Here is a 17,278-nt window from a genome sequence, read left to right on the forward strand (position 1 = left end):
TTTTGTTGCGGTGAGCAGACTTCTCATTGCGGTGGCTTCTCTTGTTGTGGAGCACGGGCTCTAGTCGCACGGGCTCTAGAGCGCAGGCTCAGTAGTTGTGGCGCACGGACTTAGTTGCTCTGCGGCATGTGGGATCCTCCCGGACTAGGGCTTGAACCCGTGCTCCCTGCATTGGCAGGCGGATTCCCAACCACTGCGCCACCAGGGAAGCCCTTAATGGCTGTTTGCTTGATTTTTTGGAACTAGGAGATGATTTACATCTAGCTAGCAATCAAGACTGTATATTTGTTTTTCTTACCACCTGTATAATAACTGGATGGAGAGAGAAGAAGAGGCTTATACATTTTTGATACTTATCCTCCTTGTTGAATTAATGCATTTCATATAATTGTTGATTTTTGATATACTGGAGTTTAGGAGACTCATTTTAGTGATAAAAGTGGGGTGACAAATGGCAGTTTAGTCGAATAACTGACATATACCCTGCAATGTATAACATGAGGTGACAAGCATGAGGACAAAATGCCAACATGACAAGACTGGTGGAATAAAGCATAGATTGAGCCTGCATCCTTGATATTGTTGAACCACTGTGCTGACCTGGCCTGCATTTATCCAGATTTCATATTGTGGTAGTTAAATATCTGTTGCTTGAACTCTGCTATTTGAGGTTGTTTCTTGCAGCCAAACGCATTCCTAACTGATCTGATGTCTCAAACCAAATTCCTCCCTTCCCATCTCCTCTCCTATCCTGCTCCTCTTCTTATATCCCCTGAGTTAATGGCATCCACCAATTGCCCAAGTCAGAATCTCAGGCATCTTTCTCAACTTCCTTCTCTATTTACCTACCTCCTTGAGTACAGGCACTATTTCTTGTTCATCCTTTTTATCTCCGATCCCTAATACAATGCCTGGTACACAGAAGGCACTCAGAATGTGTTTGTTGAACTAATAAAGTGACTAGATATTTGATTTCATGGATTAGTACACAGATACCAAGTAAAGTGAAGAGGATAATCTCAGGAGATATTTTATTTAATAGGGTATGGTGAGTTTTGATAAGCCAACCTTGTCTCTTATTATAGAATATTTTTCTACTGATTAAAAGTTTTTGCTCTTTTGATTATGTTTTTCACATAGACAATGTTGCACGAATACTGTCCTATTTTTCTTCTTGGACCCTTGTTTTAAAATTTTCCATGTTGAAATTGCCCTCTCATGACATTTCTGCTCCATAAATCAATACTATTGATTGTTACAGTTAGTGTTGCTCTTCCTATGTTTACCCTGACAGGCATTGTGCATCTTTATAATGGCTTCTGCTAATGTCTGCTCTCTTCTCTTATATTGGTTGATTATATTAATCTTGTTCTCAGTATCTTGGGTAAGTTCTCTGCCTTTCTGTATACAGGGTGAGGATATAATGACTAGTGAAGGGGTTCAAGATCTGGTGGGGAAATGGAGAGAATACCAGACTTGAAGTGGAAAAAAACTCCAGGGTTTGTGTAGCTGCAGCTCCTGTATGTATGATTTTAATCAAGTCAAGAGACCCAATCAATTTTTAATTTTATTCATTTATTTATTTATTTTTAATTAAAAAAAATTTAAGTATAGTTGATTTACAATGTTGTGTTAGTTTTAGGTGTACAGCAAAGTGATTCAGTTATATATATCTATTCTTTTTCAGATTCTTTTCCCTTATAGGTTATTACAAAATATTGAGTATCGTTCCCTGTGCTATACAGTAGGTCCTTGTTGGTTGTCTATTTTATATATAGTAGTGTGTATATGTTAATCCCCAACTCCTGGTTTATCCCTCCCCTCTGGGGATTTATCTATTTCTTTTCCTCTTTGGTAACCATAAGTTTGTTTTCTATGTCTGTGAGTCTATTTCTGTTTTGAAAATAAGTTCATTTATATCTTTTTTTTTAGACTCTACATATAAGCAATATCATATCATATTTGTCTTTCTCTGTCTGTCTTACTTCACTTAGACGTTAATCTCTATGTCCATCCAGGTTGCTGCAAATGGCATTATTTCATTTTTTATGGCTAAATTATACTCCATTGTGTATGTATACCACATCTTCTTTATCCATTCATCTATTGTTTTTATTACTGCCCAACTTCTACACCATTCTTCTTTTTTTTTTTTAAACATCTTTATTGGAGTATAATTGCTTTACAATGGTGTGTTAGTTTCTGCTTTATAACAAAGTGAATCAGTTATACATATACATATGTTTCCATATCTCTTCCCTCTTGCATCTCCCTCCCTCCCATCTTCCCTATCCCACCCCTCTAGGTGGTCACAAAGCACCAAGCTGATCTCCCTGTGCTATGCGGCTGCTTCCCACTAGCTATCTACCTTACGTTTGGTAGTGTATATATGTCCATGCCACTCTCTCACTTTGTCACAGCTTACCCTTCCCCCTCCCCATATCCTCCAGTCCATTCTCTAGTAGGTCTGTGTCTTTATTCCCATCTTACCCCTAGGTTCTTCATGACCGTTTTTTTTTTTTTCTTAGATTCCATATATATGTGTTAGCATATGGTATTTGTTTTTCTCTTTCTGACGTACTTCACCCTGTATGACAGACTCTAGGTCCATCCACCTCACTACAAATAACTCAATTTCATTTCTTTTTATGGCTGAGTAATATCCCATTGTATATATGTGCCACATCTTCTTTATCCGTTCATCTGATGATGGACACTTAGGTTGCTTCCATCTCTGGGCTATTGTAAATAGAGCTACAATGAACATTTTGGTACATGACTCTTTTTGAATTATGGTTTTCTCAGGGTATATGCCCAGTAGTGGGATTGCTGGGTCGTATGGTAGTTCTATTTGTAGTTTTTAAAGGAACCTCCATACTGTTCTCCATAGTGGCTGTATCAATTTACATTCCCACCAGCAGTGTAAGAGTGTTCCCTTTTCTCCACACCCTCTCCAGCATTTATTGTTTCTAGATTTTTTGATGATGGCCATTCTGACTGGTGTATCCATTCATCTATTGATGGACATTTAGGTTGTTTCCATGTCTCGGCTACTGTAAATAGCACTGTAACGAACATTGGCGTGCATATAGCTTTTTGGGTTACAGTTTTCCCCAGATACATGCCCAGGAGTAGGATTGCTGGATCATATGGTAACTCTATTTTTAGTTTTTTAAGGAACCTCCATACTCTTCTCCATAGTGGCTGCACCAATTTAACATTCCCACAAACAGTGTAGGAGAAACCCAGTCAAATTTGTTTTCTTACATTTACAACAGGAAGCAGAGTTACACCTATCCTGTCCACCTCACAAAACTGTTGTGAGAATCAAGAGCACTTCAAGTGTAAGGCTTATGTCATGTGTCTATTCCAGGGTGCAGTGACTTGCACTTGAACCACAAAGACTGAGCAAGATTATTATAGAAGGGGAGAAGATGGATCCCCAATGGGAGGAAGGTTGGGCAAACAATAAATAAATTTCCCAAAGAGCTAGCTTATAGTACCCAGGCATACTATGAGATCTCTTGTGCTTGAGAAAAGTTGCCAATTTACTCTTTTCTATATGATGTAGGAGAAGTTACTAAAAGAAGGGATGGGAGAATAAATTGTTTTCAGAGATATAAAACCCCTTGATAAGCTCCAAGTCCTGTTTAGATTTTCCTGGGATGGCCACACTTAGCTCCTAACATCAGAATCCAAGGAGGGCTCTAAACTGGACCTCAGGTAGAGTAATTAGAACTGAAGTGGGACCCTTGTCCAACCTTCTCATGTTACAATAAAGAAACTGAGATTCAATGAAGGGAAATGACTTGCTTTAGATCATAGGGCTAATCAGTGTATGAGCAGGACCTAGAACCCAGGTCTTTTAGCTGCTGTACTGAGAGATCCAATGACGTTACAATCATTTGTGATGTATTTCCAAATAATTCATTACTAGTAAGAGTTCAAGCACCAAGAATTTTTGAAAGACTTACTTTTTTATTTTTTCAAGGTTATCCCTACAGTCATGCTTATATCCCTTATTTACAATCCATCATTTGGTGAAGAGGAGAGAAAGTGGTGGGGATTACTTTCTACCTTGGATACATCCATGAGAGTGTTTTGCCTATGTGAGCATCAGTTGTGTCCAAACAGAAAAAGTTTAAATACTACAATGCCAGATCGTATGATGCTCAAGAGAGCCTCTGAGCATGCACTTTTTTTGTGATTTGTTTTTCCTTTAAAGGGAAAAATGTGACTCAATTTTCCCTGGACACAATGTTGAATGGAAGAGGATGCTATGCGCCTGAACACCCACTACTCAAGAGGCATCAGCTAATTTTTAATCTCCCTTTTTTCATCTGGAGCCTCACATCTCATTGGACATTTTTGCTACAAACTTTTGCATACTTGTTTATTAATTTCATTCATACTTTCATTTCTTAGCAGATATTTAGAGAGCCTAAATGTGTCTGACACCAAAAAATATAGATGACCAAATAAAGAGATAATTTGCTGGTGTTTATACTTCTATAATTTTAGGTTTCAAAACTGATTTTTTTTTTTAAAGTATTGGAACAGCATTAAGACTCTAGTGTGCTATTTTCGTGATTATCCTTCTTTGGCAAACTCTGCTGTAGGACACATTAGAACACATAGTGAAATAGAGTACATTTAAGTGGACGTTTAATAACTATCGATAATGATGATGGTGATGATGATGACGGTGATCACAGTGACAAGGATGACATAATGATGGCACCTTGCAATTGGTGGTAAACAACAGCAATTACGTAGCAACTTCTGTTTTTGTTGTCTTCCAGACAAGTGCCTGAAAACACTAATTAACTGGAGAGATTGCTGCAGAGTCTCTTGGTAACAGGCAGCCTTTAATCCAGGCAAAGAGTAGAAATAGTATTAGCTGGATGTCTGGAATAAACCATACATTGTATGAATTACAGTATTTCATGGTAATTATCAATATCCAAAGAGGGACCTCTTGGGAGATAAATATCTTTGGGGGATTTCAGGGCAAGGTCAATGTGGTAATGAGAACTGGACAGGGTCAATGTGGACCCTAGTGCTTGATTCAACAACCATTAAGCAGTATATTTGATGAATCATCATGGCATTGGATCGCAGTGGTCCCGTGGCATTTGCTGTTGTTAGCTACTCTGAGGCCGTGGGTAATTGGTAACAGGACTATGAGTCAAGTGCAAAGGAAGTGTAGCTGCTCTAATTGCGTTACCGAAGAACCTGGATCTGTTGCAAAATCTGGGTCTTGTCTGTTCCCACCTCATATCATTATTTGTTGGAGGGATAGATGAATGCTTGCTTTTCAGATCACTAGGGTAATAAGGATCCTTTGCCAGGCTAACACATTTTCTTTATACTCTAAATTATTTCACAGAGGGGGGCTACTTTAAATCATATGTCAAGCAAAACAAGGGCACTTGGTATGAATCTGTCCTCCCAAGTCTTGGGCAAGAACTCATCTTCCTCACATTTGGGCCTTTGGAGTATTTATTTCAAATTAAGACGTGAAATATTATCAATATTATTTTGCTTGCCGTATCTGCCTTCTGCAGGGGCAGCCAGGGCTAATGAAAGTGCGGGGTGGAGATGGGAAAAGCAGGAAACGCTCAACTTTGTTGGGCGTCGGAGGAGACACGGGTTGAAGTCTGTGTTGACACAGCATCGACTGACTGGCCTGGGAAGACAATGTAAAGGGGTCCAGGCGTCTAATCAGTAGGGAAGGGAAGAATGACTAGACATAAATTATAACATGATACGTTTTTTTCCCAGAAAAAAAATTATTTTACAGTTATGCCATGTGTTACCACAGCTCAGGTGCCTGCCCCTCCCCCGATCGGCTCCGACAGCTGCCTGGAGAAGGCAGTGAATCTTCATAACCACCATTTCAGGCAGGGAGTTTTTGCCGCTTTTCAGAGATGAAAATAATAGCTAAGAGACTTTACAAGTGGTTTGCATGAGTGATGATGTCATTTAAGCCTTCAAACACACCTGCGATGCCAGTTGCATTACTAACTTCATTTTACACATGAGGAAACTGATGCTTAGAGATGTTACATCAATTGCCCAAGGTTTCAGAGGCACCCCAATCAGTGTTCCCTGAAAGCCCGTCATGCTGATCCTTTGTTGATTCAGATGGGGAAACGAGGCTCAGAGAGGTTCAGTGAATCACTCAAGATCACACAGTACGTAGCAGAATTAGGATCAAATTTAGCCAAACCATTTGTTAATGTCCAAGTCCCTGTTTACATCCATACCTCAGGCCAACTCTCCAACCCACTATAGTTCTTGGAAATCTGCCCACTGGAGGATTTGCCCTTACCAGTGTGTTCTGAGGCGTCCCCAAGTGAAGCTGTAATGTGGCAGCAGAACATTTCCAACTAACGCCGTCATATCATGCTGACTCCCCTGTGAACTAAGTCTTTACTTCCTCTGATGTTTGCTCACAGAGAGCTTCTCAAGAAGCCGTGCATGTGGAGAGGGAGAGGCATCAATTCAACAGTAGTAGGAATCTGGGTCTCCTGTTCACGTGAGTTACACCTTCTGGACCCGCCTAAGCCTGGTCTCCAAGTGGCACAGACACTGTGACTCAATGAATCAGACATTGCCCAGCTTGTCATGTGCAGCTCAGGTTGTTTTGTCCCAGGTGGATGCTCAGCCTCTAGCCAGTAGAATGTCAAGAGGTGTATTTCAAACTGAGAGCAGTTCTCTGCCATAGGTCCTAGGTTTGCTCCAGGGCAGTAGGGATCTGTGCTGTTTTGCCTGGAAATGTAATCCTGCTTTCTCTCATCCTTCTTTGGATTCTCTTAATTGTGTTTATAACTGGTTTGCTTCTCTGAACATAATGTCATCGTTGTATATGACATTACTATTAATTATTGGAAAAGTCTAAGACCCTTTACTGCTGACCATTTATAGAGAATTGGTACTTTATTTTAGAACTGTTTTGTCATCCATCAAATAAATTAGCATATGCATTTCTTTTGGAGGGAACGACTGTTTGCATGTCTACAAACAGTAAAGGGGAGAGAGGCCTGGGAACGTTTTGCAGTTTATCAAGGTATGATAACTCTCCTTATGCTCTTAATCTTGGAAGGGTGGGGTGGTAGAGAACATTACTGGGGGAAAGTTCTATTTTAGCAGATCCAGGTGATATGCCGGCAGATCTTTACTGCAGGCTGAAGTCAGTGGTCATCCATCCAAGTTAAGTCCCTCCTTGGGGTGGGAAAGTGTGAGTGGTTCATTTACTTCATTCAGCTCATTCCACCATCCTGAATGGGTGTGGTGCTCCTTCACTAGATCCTGTGTGGTCCCTAATGCTGCCACCTCCTCCAATCTAGTCCAGGAGCAAGCATCTCCCTTATGGGTTCCTTCTCTTCACCTTGATCCACCTTGTCTCCCCAAAGACCTCCTCCCATGACCACAGCTCTAAACCTCAATCCCTACTCTATTTTTGGCCCTGAGTATCAGTCATTCAGCTGCATTTGACTTTCCCCAGGATGAAACTGGAATAAAAAAGAATGAATGGAAATGTCACTCATTGGTCTAGCCTCAGGATCAAGTATCTATACTATCTTTGGATCTTTCATAATTTGGGGTTTTTTCCTGGGTGTTTTTATGGAGATCGTGTGATGATTAAATTGATGAGCTCTGGAACGAGATTGCCTGGGTCCAAATCCCAGCTCTGCCAATTAGCTGTGTGACCCGGGGCAAGGCTTTAACCTCTGTTCCTTAGTTTTCTTTTCTATAAAATGAGGAAAATAAATACAACCATAATGTAGGATTTTGTGAGGATTAATAAATTAATGTGTGTAAATTACTTAGAAGAGTGTCTGGCATGTCTTAAGTGACTTAAAAGTGTTTGTTATCATGTCGTCTTTTCCTCTTCTTCTTCTTCTGCTAAAAGTCAATATGTTTCTTCTTTTTTCCAGTTGTATTTCAAAAGATCCTCTTCTACTATCCCACATAATATGGAACCAGGCCTTAGAAGGAGGGTGGACATATACCATGCCAAATTTGGGAGTGGAGGAGAGAAAACAAATCCTATTACTAGAAAAAACATTGGCAAGTCAATATGTAAAGTAATAGGGAAGACTATAACACTTTGTTAGGCCCTGGAATGTGTAGACATTAATTTGCTTAAAAGCACTAATGAATCTAGATAGTCAAGGGTGGAATTATAAATGATTTATTCTGGTAAGCTTGATCATGAATGTATTAATCATTTGAATAATGATTTATACATTTGGAGAAAGAGAGACTGGGAGCCAGAACACTGCTAGATTCTTTTCCAATTTTCATTATTATTTATTGTTTCTACTATCAAGTAGAGGGAAAAAAAGTCAAGTTACTCTTTTACTTTTGAAGGTGATGTGACTGGTATATCGCAAAGTTGGGTTTAGTACATTGTGAAGATGTTCACGACAAGTTGAAAAAATCAGGAGATAAAATTTCCTTTTACTTTACGCATTTAAAACGAAACTAGAATTTTATTTTTTAGTTTTCTTTAGAGAGGAATTAAAATTCAAGAATAAGTTCAGCATGTTGCCATAGATGGAAAAGACTGAGGATCAATGAGCTGAATTTGATGGTTTGTTATTACATGCGTTCAGGCATTCTCCCACAAACACACAATTACTAAGAACAAAAGAATTAATTTCTTTCTAAAAGGCTTCTTTTCAAATAAAGTTTTGAATTTCAGAAGGAAAGAAAAAAGCAAAGCTATTTCGTATAGTGTTGGCATTTAATAAGTACTTAAATATTTGTTTGATACTTAGATTTAAGTTAAGATGTATTAACTTAATGTTGTAGATTGTTTATATACATGACTGCAATTCTTCTTCTTCCCTGGATGCATGCTGTTTTGCAAAGTGACTCCCGATTCTCTCATCAGGAAGTGAAGTCTATGTCTCCACTCTTTGAATATGAACTGGTCTTGTGATTTGTTCCAATAAAATACACCGGACATGATGCTGTTCCAACTCCAAGCCTAGACATTAAGAAGACTTCAGTCTCTTTGGAAACCTCTAACCACCATGTGGAAAGCTAAGCTAGCCTGGTGGGGAATAAGAGGCTTACTAAATGCCACATGACCCATGGCCATGAGTAAGTCACCGGATATATCAATGGGACCATCCTGGATCAGGCAACCTGCAGAAGCAAAATTACCTAAATTTGACTGCAGCTGTTTGCAGCTGCAAGAGCAAGTCTGGCCAATATCAGACGAACCACCCTACTGAGCTCAGGTTAAATTGTCTACCTGTAGAATAGTGTGTTAAGTAAAGGTAGTTGGTATCAGGTTTGGAGCAAGAGCTAAGATTCACTTACTATGTGCCAGGCACCTTTCTAAGTGCTTTACAGTTTATTGGCTCACTTTATCTTCATAACAACCCTGCGATGGGGTTACAGAAGAAGGAAGTAGCCTGAGGCTACTTAGATTGGTGTGATTCATCTATAAGCCAAGGAATACCAAAGGTTGCCAGTAAGCCAACAGAAGCTAGAAGAGAGGCATGGAACAGATTCTTCCTCATAGCTCTCAGAAGGAGTCATCTTGTCGATACCTTGATCTTGGACTTCTAGCTTCCAGCACTGAGAATAAGTTTTTGTTGTTTAAGCCACCCAGACTGTGGTACTTTATTACTATACCCTAGAAAAATAATACAACTGTGTTGATACGCTCCATTTCTTTGGCTGTTTCACTGTGTTACAGAATGCCTCAATCTGCTCTCAGAGCTCATTAATTTGTTCTACAGCAATGTCCATTCAGTTCGTTATGTGGCCATTTACATTTTCAAGACTGATTACAGTTCATTTTCATAACAGCCTGTTCTTATTTCATGGATACAACAAACAATTTTTTTCGAAGTTCTTTTCCTTTGAGATGTATTAGATAGGATGGTATTCAGTTTTAAGTAACAGAAACCACAATAAACTGTGACTTGAACAAGTAATAGGTGTATTTTTCTCATGAATTAAAAAGTCCGTAAATGAGCATCCAGGGCTGTTGTCTGGGGATTAGGCTCCTTCCATCTTTTTAGCCTACAATTCTGAGTATGTGGACTTCGTTCTCATGGATGTAAGGTGGCTCTTGCACTTCACAGCATTGGGTATGCATTTCAGGCCAGAATAGAAAAGACAGAATACAAAGGAAGGTTTGGTGTCTATATTAGAATAAAAAAATCATGACAAAATTCCCAAATTGTAGTGACTTAAAGAAAAAACTTAACTATCTTGTGTATTAATGAAATCCGGAGGTAGGTGGTCCAGAGGTGACATTCCACCACATGGTGCCGGAACCTAGGTTCTTTTAATCTTTTTGTTCTTCCATCCAAAATGTGTGGTTTTAAAAATTTGATCCAACATGGCTGCTCAAGATCCAGCCATCACTTCTTTATTTCAGCTACCAGGAATGTGGGAAAGTGAGGAGGATATGAACTTACATCCATAAGTAGAGATAGAGTTACATCCAGAGATAGAGTTCTGTTAAATCGTTCAATCAATCAATAAAGATTCTGGTAGTAAGGAAAAGGGGAGAATGGATATTGGTCAGGCAACTAGCAAATCAGTCACATTTGTGTATAAGTTTCTCAATTTATGCAGTGATGCTTCTTTCACGGTATTTGCGTTTCTTATATTATTAGTGATTCCTGGTTACATGACCCCTCCTCTTATAATTGGTGTGCTAATTTATGAATGTGGGAGTTCCTGTTATCATGCCTCTGAATGTTGCATCTGTTTATCATGGATTGACTGCCTCCAGTGATTTCAGGGGAGGATTCCCTGCACTCAGAATATTCTGGTCTTTTGGGGGTGGAGACATCACCATCCAACCTGGGTCCTTGCCAAGAGCCCACATTCGCTGCTGCTACCTGGGGACTAACGACCTCACTAGTTCACCACCTGCCCACGGAGAGAATGACTGACCTCCCAAATGGACCTTTGGTGGAACCTCAACAAATCACCTCAAGAATTCATCTTCAGGCTCCTGTAGGTTCTCCTTATCCACCACTGCAGAACTGAGTGTCCCCAGAGTAGCTGCTGTCTTTTGCAGAAGTTCTCTGATGTACAGGTTTGGGTCATTTTTTTTGAAATTAATTAATTTTCCCCCCAGCTTTATTGAGATATAACTGACATAAAATATTGTGTAAATTTAAAGTATACAACGTGTTGATTTGATCCATTTATCCGTTGGAAAATGATTACCACCATAGCATTACCTAACACCTCCATCCTGTCATATAATTGCAATTTCTTTTTTATGATGAGAACACTTAAGATCTACTCTGTTAGCAAATTTCAAATATAATACAGTATTGTTAGCTGTAATTATAATGCTATACATTAGGTCCCCAGAACTTGTTAATACTGTAGCTGGAAGTTTGCACCCTTTGACCAACATCTCCCCATTTCCCCCACCCCCAGCCCCTGGTAACTACCACTCTACTCTCTGTTTCTATGAGTCTGGCTTTTTTAGATTCCACATGTAAGTGACAGCATAACAATATGTCTCTCTCTGACTTATCTCATTTAGCATAATGCTCCCAAGTTTCATCCATGTGGTTGCAAACGGCAGGATTTCCTTCTTTCTCATGGCCAAATAATATTCCATTATATATATGTATCACATCTTCTTTATCTGTTCATCCATTCATTGACACTTAGGTTGTTTCCATGTCTTGGCTATTCTGTACAATGCTGCCATGAACACAGGGACCAGGGCAGGCAGCAGTGATGGCCGGAGCAGGTGGGACACTCATCCTTGGCTGCGGGTGTCTGTGCAGTGGCAGGGGCCGGATGCAGATGCACATGTTGTGATGGGGGCCAAGGCAGGCAGCAAGGGCCGTGGCCAACTACAGGCTCACGGGCAGCTGTGGAATCTTGGCTGTCGGTGTGCTTTCCTGTGGCTGCGGTCTCCTGGAGGTGCGGGGAGGCGGCTTCAGGTACAGATGGAGTACCTAGCCCTGAGTGTGTGCGTGGCGATGGGGCTCAACTGCAGGGGTCTGGGCTGGTGTCTTGTACTCAAGGAGACACAGAGGCCTGGGAAATGCGAATCCCAGGCTCCAGTGGCGTTGCAGGGCTGGGGGCATCAGCGAACACGAATACTTGTGGGGCAAAGGCTGATGAAGTCTGCAGGGGGTCCGTGGTGGCTGTGCTGGCCGTTAGTCTCTTCATTGATGAAATCTGCTGGGTTTGTCTGCAGGTCACTGAGAACCACAGTCACTCCAGCTCTGGGACTGCTCTTGGCAGCCCTCACTTTTCTTCCGTGTTCTTAGCCATCTCTGTACCTTTCGACGTTGCCCATCTGGGTGGAGTGAAACTAAAGCAGGACCTTTGTGCCTGTCCCAGAGGCTGGGGAATCTAGTCGCTTGCCCTGCTCTTCGTTTCCTCTTTCTAGCTGGGAAGTTCCCTCCTGGCACTAAGCGATGGGATGGATGTTGAAGGCAAAATGAAGCAGTCTTCGTTCTTTTCCTTATGTGGTTATTCTCAGGTTTTTTGTTCCACTGTTCTGCTGAAGTTTTTTAAGTGGACTCCCGGGTTCTCCCAGAGCTGTTTTCGTTTGTGGATAGCTGTCTAATTGTTGGTTTTCGTTAGGGAACAGAAGCTAAGGTCTTGTATGTTGGTGTTGTCATTTGGGTGACATCACTCCTCTTGGTTTTATTTGAAATCCAATCTCATTTTACTTTTATATATAGGCAATATATAAAAGTAATTTATGGCTCCCTGAGAGTACCTCTATGGTAGATAAAATAAACACAAAAGTTTTTCTGTCATTTCTAGGGATTTGGGGCAGACCTGTGTAGGTACTCAGCCCACCCACCCTATTAAAACAATCCTCCATTGTCATTCTCTACTATGTATTGATCAATAATAGGTTGAATATAATGTTGATGTCATAATGGGTGTTAGTTTCCTTTGGCTAATGTAACAAATTGCTATAAACTTGGTGGCTTGAAACAGCGGAAACCACGTTATCACAGTTCCGGAGGTCAGAGCTCTGAAATCAAGGTCGTGCTCCCTCCAAAGGCTCTAGAATCCTTCCTTGCCTATTCCAGCTTCTGATGGCTGTAGGTACTCCTTGGCCTGTGGCTGCATCACTACAATCTCTGCCTCCGTCTTCACATGGGCTTCTGCTCTTTGTCTTTGTGTGTCTGTATCATCTCTTCTTTTATAAAGATACTTGTCATTAGATTCAGTGCCTCCCTGGATAATCCAGGGGGATCTCATCTAAATATCCTTAACTTAGTTACATCTGCAAACACCCCTTTTCCAAATAATGTCACATTCACAGAGTCTGGGTATTAGGATGTGGACATATCTTTTGGGGGGCCACCATTCAACCAAGTTGAACATTTGGAAAGCAAAGTTAGAGATACTCTAGCGTTGCACATTGCAGCATGGAGCCGCAAACATTAACATTATACGTCACACGATGAATATCAGCTCCCATAGACTCAGTTAAACTTTTCTCCAACTTCTCTTACGTTGTTACCTTATCTGCAGAGATATCTTATAAAAAAGCAAAAGAAGAGTGTGCTCACTCACTTACCAGAGACCTTTAACTGCCAGTTTGCTGTACCCTTATGTCCTGAGAGGAATAGATAATAGTAATCAAACAACTCATCCTTTTCCTTACATCGTACTAAATCTTATATCAGCATTCACTCAGTAACTAAATCCTATATCAGCATTTGCTCAGTAATCACACAGGATTTTCTCTTGTGAGGTTAGGGGGAGAGCTGTGAAGGGAATTAAATAATAGTGAACCAGAGTGGAGCCTTTGCCTTGCAGGTGACTCAGTTACAAGTAAGGCTTTCCAAATTCTTGAAGCAAGGTCACTTTGGATAATGCCAAGCTGCCTTCCCCAGCAGCTGATCATCTCAGCAGCAGGTTCTCTGGGGCTTTGGTTTAACCCAGCTTGGGGGTCATTTCTTCCTTTTGTAAGAGGCAGTCAGCATCCTGCTGAGAATTGCTTTTGAATGGTCTGCATTCTCTGTGGCCCTACACAGCATCCCATGAGGTGCTCTTTTTCCTGGGGGCAATTTGCAGGTAGAAGGGTTGAGGTGATGGGATAAGGTGTGAAAGGACTTTACTGGTAAGAAAACTTCTGGGAAATGTGAGGCCCCTTAGGGAACTGGAGAGTTGGGTTTGGTGTGGTCAGACTACCTGCCAGGGTCTGGTTTTCTTCCCAGTGACTAAATAGTCATTAATTTATCCTTGACTTCAAACCCCAGGAGGTTTAGATACCTTATTGGATGGAACCTGGCATTTCTGGCTCAACAGTGTGGCTGGTTACCTTATAGCCACTGCTCCAAAGGTGGTAACCATGTGATAGGACCGGAAGATGGGACCATTTATGATTAAAGGGCCTGTTTCAGCAAGAGTTCGTGGTGCTTCCCTCTCTCCTCTCTCAGGGACACCACCAGGCAGAGGCAAGGGGTACAGGGACTGTGAAGGTTGACAGGAGACAAGCCAGGTCCATTTCATTGCTCAGGGTCCACTGAGCCTTGAACTAGGGGATAGAATCAAAGAGTGAACTCACTGTTTAGGGAGATGATGTAGGACTCATGGAGAAATCATTATGTGTTTGTAATAGGATGCTGAATGGGACTTTTCACCTTGGTTTAGAATTTTGGCCAAAGCACAAATCAGCGAACATTATAACAAGGGCCATCTCTGAGCAGGATGTTCTAGGATACGGCAGAACTGGTATATTTGTGATGTATTTGTGATGAGAGGTTTACCATCTTCCGGAAGCTCAGGGTGGGGACAGTGAGAAGAGACTCTTTTTTTTTTTTTTTTTTTTTGCAGTACGCGGGCCTCTCACTGCTGTGACCTCACCTGTTGCGGAGCACAGGCTCCGGACGCGCAGGCTCAGCGGCCATGGCTCACGGGCCCAGCCGCTCCGCGGCACGTGGGATCTTCCCGGACCGGGGCACGAACCCGCCTCCCCTGCATCGGCAGGCGGACTCTCAACCACTTGCGCCACCAGGGAAGCCCAAGATTCATTTTTAAAGATTAGGAGGTGCCCATGAATGGAGGAGGCTAGCTCCTCCTTCCCTGTTTGGACATCTGCTTGGGCAGTGGAACTGACACTCTACACGTGTCCCTACCTGAGCGGAGGATAAGCGAATTGGAAAGCAATGGCAGGGCCAGGTGCTGGGTGGGGTGATCGGAGAGGGCTGCGCTCACAGCGGTTGGCACGGATGACTAATGAGGTACCCATGGGTCATCTGGACCTTGCTGAGGGTGCTTGAGCCATTCGCTGGGCTTCGCTCTCCCAAGCGTTTGCCAGCTGGACCTTCTGAAACTCTGGCAACAGAAGCTGTAGGTGGATTGCTGGTGATGGAACCAAGGAGAAGGGTGAGTGAAAGGTTGCGAGGGAACTTGCTCTCCCACAGCAGGGAACCAGGCTGGGCAGAGAGAGGCCTTAATCAACATTTGGATGTTTGCTTTCCGAGGGCACAGTGGGTCAGAAGGATTGTGACAATGAACAAGAAAGAAAAGTGGCCTTTCCCAGTCAGGGAACCAGACAGTCTGAGACAGGTGCTCTTTCTTTCCTCTGCACTGGAAAAGCTAGAAGCTTTAAAAAGTTAAACAGGAGGAGTGTAAAGAAGAGACCGTGTCCCTTCTCTGTTTCAAGTCCCTGGAGCCACAAGCACGGTGTGCTTTGGGGAAAGGGAAAACCTGAATTATATATGAAATTGACGCTTGCATTTGGACTGGACTAAGTTTTCACAGATGAAAATACTTGGAAACAAATGGAATCTGACCACGATGTCCTTCAGCACTCCATAGGGATACAAGCGGTGACTTGTATGGGCAGGTTAAATTGAACAGCTTAGTACTTCTGTCCACTTCCAAGTCAATAGTGGGTTTGAGACCGGATGGAGGTTCACACTCAAAGCTCTTTTTATTTTTTTAAATATTTTTGAATTTTATTTATGTTTTTATACAGCAGGTCCTCATTAGTCATCAGTTTTATACACATCAGTGTGTACATGTCAATCCCAATTGCCCAATGTAGCAGTTAATAATAGACTTCATCTACCTTATGACTGGGTGGGGTGAATAATAGTGTTGACTTAGCAGGGGCTAGGATTATTTTTTCAATTGAAACCTGATGTTTAGAAATAGCATAGTATTTTCAGAACTCTTCCATGAATTTTTTGTCATTTTTTAAGGAATTTAAAACGTGGAGCCCTGGAAACATCTTCACATGTAGCACCTGAAAATATTGTTTTGTTTTCTACGTTATTTGTATTTCCAAAGAAATTGCTCTTGATCAATTCCACTATTTTACTAATTTGTTAATTTCTACTTTTACGAATTTCTTTCTTTCTTAGGTTGATTTTTTTTACATTGATTTTGTTTTTTCTTTGCTTCTTTAGTTCAGTACTTTATTGTGAGCCACTTTCCTCTGTACAAACATTTAATGATAATAAATTTCCTTCAGATAACAGCTAGGGTTGTGTTCATACATTTTAGGATGTAGTGTTATTATTATTACTTAGTATTAAACATTATGTAAGAGTTGATTTTCTTCTTTGACCCAAGAGTTACTTAGGAGAATGGCCTTTAATTAATTTCTAAGTGGTTAAATTTTGTTTCCGTCAGTTTCAAAACCTTACCAATTTTTTTTTTTGCATTGTGAACAAAGAAGTTGACAATTTCTGCTCTTTGAAATTTATAAAAACTTTCTTTGTAGTATAGTATGCGACAAATTTTTGTGTTTTTTTCCATGGGTGTTGAAAAGTAAGTTGTTTTGTCTATAGAATTGAGGGTTAGTTACCAGCACTTAAATCAGTCTTACTAATGACAGAATTTAAATCATATTTATCATTATTTTGCCCAGTTGGTCTGTTGAAAATCAGAATGGTAAGTGAAATCCTTCTACTGTTATTAAATTTATGTGACTTTATTCTTGCCTTACTAAATGTTTTTGCTTTATGTAAAGAAAGTTCATGGAAATAATATCCCTAATTTGAGTTGTACTCTTCGTCAATATAAAATCATTTGATTTCCCTTGAGTTATTTAAAAACACTTATGCAGGGCTTCCCTGGTGGAGCAGTGGTTGAGAGTCGGCCTGCCGATGCAGGGGGTGCGGGTTCGTGCCCCGGTCCGGCCATGGCCGCTGGGCATGCGCATCCGGAGCCTGTGCTCCGCGACGGGAAAGGCCACAACACTGAGAGGCCCGCATCCGCAAAAAAAAAAAAAAAGAAAGAAAAAAAAAGAAATAGCACTCCCTTCCTCCCCTCCTCCACCTAC

This window comes from Delphinus delphis, chromosome 5 (genome assembly GCF_949987515.2).
Source record: "Delphinus delphis chromosome 5, mDelDel1.2, whole genome shotgun sequence".
In the NCBI taxonomy this organism is placed as follows: Eukaryota; Metazoa; Chordata; class Mammalia; order Artiodactyla; family Delphinidae; genus Delphinus; species Delphinus delphis.